Below are 3,496 nucleotides of genomic sequence, written 5' to 3'. Positions count from 1 at the left end.
GCCTGTGCTTGACCTGGCCCAGAAAGGGCATCCATGTGTTCAAGTGGGGCCTGAACTGGAAGTCTCAAATGGCTGGGGACTTCTCGAACCATCCAGGAGCTTTTCATTGCAGGCCCTACACATCCAAGGGGAGACCCCCTCCTGGATGGAACACGAGAGCATGTGAAGCCACACTGACAGCACTCCTGGTGCCACCCCACCCCACCCACTCACACGCTGCTGCCTGCAGCTTCCCTCCCTGGCCCTCACCCCTTCTGGAAACAACCAAACTCCACTGTCCCATGGAAACCTTCATCCTGCCCCTGAACCTTCCTTGAGCTCCAGCCACAGGGAGAAGGCAGGTGTGGCCTGCTTGCTGGAGTGCACGGTTGGGGCCCCAGAGGCAGGGAGGCGGCACACACTTGCCAGCCTCGCAGAGCGTGTGGTGAGAAGAGCGTATGGCTGAGGGGCCAAGGGGTGCTGTTCCCCGCACCTGCCCGTGGGGCAGGAGCAGAGAGGAAGGCCGCTCCGAGGAGGCGGGAGGAGGAGGCACGAGGTGGGTACAGGCCGGGGAGGGCAAGCCCTCCGTGTGCGCTGTGGGACCTCATGCAAAGGCTCTGTGGTGCCGCTGAGCCGAGTGTCTGGGGGACAGAGAGGGTGCGGCCCCTGACCCGTCCTAGGGCCTGGCTAATTGCATGGGGGAAAGGGGTTGGAGGGGTTAATGGCCGTCCCTGAGGCCACCTCAAACCCAGTTGTCCCTCTCTCCGCACCCCAGGTCACAGGTGAGGTCTGCAGGGCTGGCCCCACAGGGACGTGGGCCAGTCAGTGCCAAGGCCAGCCTGAGGCCCCCGCCCTCTGCTCCTGATGACTGGCGTGGATCAAAAGGCCCCGGGCTCGGCCTTGCCCATCAGGGAAATGCCACATTGCTCTGGAATGAGGTGATTCTGAGCAGCGATGGGAGGAAATGGGTATTTATGTAACGGTGGGCATGGTTTTTATTTTCCCTAATTTTCAGATTACTTTCGATTAGTCCTCACTGGAGGAGAAAAGGCTTGAAGTGAAATAGATCCAGCCTAAATCATTACGGGCCTCCCAGCCCCAGGCCGCCTTTGTGGACAGTTGCCCCGGATCCAAGGTTAGGGGGCGAAGCCCGGCCGGGGCACTTCCTCCGCGCCCACGGGCCGGGCCGGGAGAGCCCAGGGCTCTGGGCACCGGCCCTCCGCGCTCCTGCCGACACACAGCGGCCATTCATTCCGCCACCCCTCCGACCGGAGGGGCCCAGGGGGAGGGAGGGGGAGAGCGGTTCTCGCCGACATCTGGACTCTATCTCCTCTCCCCGCCCCCAACCCAGCACAGGGTGGGGGGGGGGGGCGGGAAGGGAGAAAATGCCCAGACCGAATTCAGATGCTTTCATGAATTTTACACCAGAAATGTTTTGACATGAATATTCTTGCCAGTCGCCAGCATTTGCCAAACGAAATTCAACTCCGCAGGACAGCTCGGATATGTTCCCTAGATGACTGTAGAGGCGCGGGGAGGCCTGGAGGCCGGGACCAGGCACCTGCGAGGCACGCGGGGTGCAGCCTGGGGAAGCGGGGGGTGGGGGCACTGGAGCTCTGGGCCTGTGGGCAGTGCCCTTGCAGAGCTCTCTGCCATCTGGGGGGCCTGGTGTGGTACCCCGAGGCCAGGGGGCGCGCTTCCTCCCATCCGCCCGCGGGACAGGTCCATCACGGGGTCCAGCTAGTGAGGCCGGGCAGCCCTGAAGCTGGCAGATGGGAGCCGGAGCCAGAGGGATGGGGCAGAGTGTGCAGACACCGCCGGAAGGAGCTGCACACGCACGGGAGCAGCGAGTTGCTTTTGCAAAGCTGAAAAAAGTCACTTCTGGTTCTTTTTTTCTTTACTATATTTGTTTCACTTTCCTATACTCAATATGAATTACTAAAAATGTCCCTTAAAAAGTATTTATCTCTCTTCCTCAAAAAATTAAAAACAGAATTGTCATATGATGCAAAAATCCCACTTCTGAGTATTTACCCAAAAGAGCTGAAAGCAGGGTATGGAGGAGACATCTGAGCACCTGGGTTCATAGCAGCTTTATTCCAGTCCCGGAAATATGGAGGCGGCCCGTGCGCACCAGAGATGGGGGGATAAACACAGTGTGGCCCCTCCACACAACGCAATATCATTTAGCCTTAAAAAAGGGGGAATCCTGAGGCCTGCTGTGGCACGCGTGAACCTGGAAGACGTTGGGCTCACGGAGATAAGCCAGTCACCAAGGACAGACTGCACGACACCACTCACATGAGTGCCTAAGAGTGGTAGGTCCATAGAGATGTGGGTGGGGGTGGGGGTGGGGGGTGGGCGGCATGAGGCAGTTTCGGTTTTGCAGGATGTAAGTTCTGGAGATGGATGGTAGGGATGTTTACACAACAGTGTGTGTGTACCAGTGCTATTCAACTCACTTAAAGATGGTTAAAATGGTACTTTCATGTTACGTGTGTTTTACCACCATAAAGAAAAATGTGACAGACAAGTGTTCCCCTCCTCACCATATCAGCTGTCCCCTCTGCTGCATCCCCTGGGCTCTGTGGTCTCAGTGGAATGTGGCTGCTACATTTGCTGGCCCTGTGGCCTTGGTGTTCTAATCTATACATTGGGGTGCTGACTCTCCCCAGCACGAGGTTACGGGAGAGGCGATTGTGCCCCAGCAGGTGTGAGGCGGTGGTGTAGGGGGCTCGGGGTGCCGTGCTGGGTGGACACCTCTGAGGCCAGCCTAGTTTCCAGGACTTGGTTCCCCTGCAGATTCCCAGGACACTGGGAACTTAAAGAAGGGGCCGAGGGCAGCAGAACCCCAGCAGGCTTCTGACCTGGAGGCAGAGGGAGCACGGTGCAGCCTGGGCACAGCTCCGGCAGGCAGACACAGCCCCCGCCTGCCTGGGGCTGCCGTGAGGACAGAAGGGCAGTGGTCTCTGTCACACGGAAGTGCCTGTGCCTGGCGGTGGGTGTTAGGCTATGACTTGCTGCAAAGCCCAACATGTGCACATGGGCAAGAATGTTGGCTGGAATCATTTTTATCTGAAAAACAGGGTTCTGTGCTCCCATTCATTGTTTTTCCACCTGTGCCTGTCCCGTGGGCCTAGAGCTAGGGCAGCCAGCCCTTCCTGGGAGACAGCCGGCCAGGAGGTCGGACAGTCCCAGGCAGAAAGGTCAAATGTCCCTGGACAAGAGTGACTGGGCAAGAGGCTGGAGTGAAACCACTGAGAGCTGGTCTGGGGCCACCTGGGGGCAAGGCTCCAGAGAGGCACCATCTCAGAGAGTGAGGAAGGGCCAGCAGAGACTGGCAATGTGGGCAACAGGGCAGTGGAGGTGGCGAGGCAGCATGGGCCGTGGGTGGTGGCGAAGTCCGGCCCCTGCAGCCCCAGTGGGCCTGGCTTTGGTTCTGGCTGCTGTCACTTCTGCTCTCCAGCACCTCTCAGATGGTCCTGGGTACTCATGTTCCTGGCTTGCAGGCCCAGGA

General features: G+C 59.0%; 1 long non-coding RNA gene across 1 annotated transcript; it reads left to right on the top strand.

The window, feature by feature from the left end:
- Nucleotides 1–630: 630 nt before the first annotated feature.
- LOC118918269 (uncharacterized) lies at nucleotides 631–1,872 on the top strand. Its single transcript, XR_008996787.1, has 2 exons — nucleotides 631–917; nucleotides 1,437–1,872. It is a non-coding gene; the product is annotated as an uncharacterized LOC118918269 (long non-coding RNA).
- Nucleotides 1,873–3,496: the final 1,624 nt, after the last annotated feature.

Source organism: Manis pentadactyla, chromosome 3 (genome assembly GCF_030020395.1).
Source record: "Manis pentadactyla isolate mManPen7 chromosome 3, mManPen7.hap1, whole genome shotgun sequence".
NCBI classification, from domain to species: domain Eukaryota; kingdom Metazoa; phylum Chordata; class Mammalia; order Pholidota; family Manidae; genus Manis; species Manis pentadactyla.
This window is presented reverse-complemented; position numbering and strand designations above follow the sequence as displayed.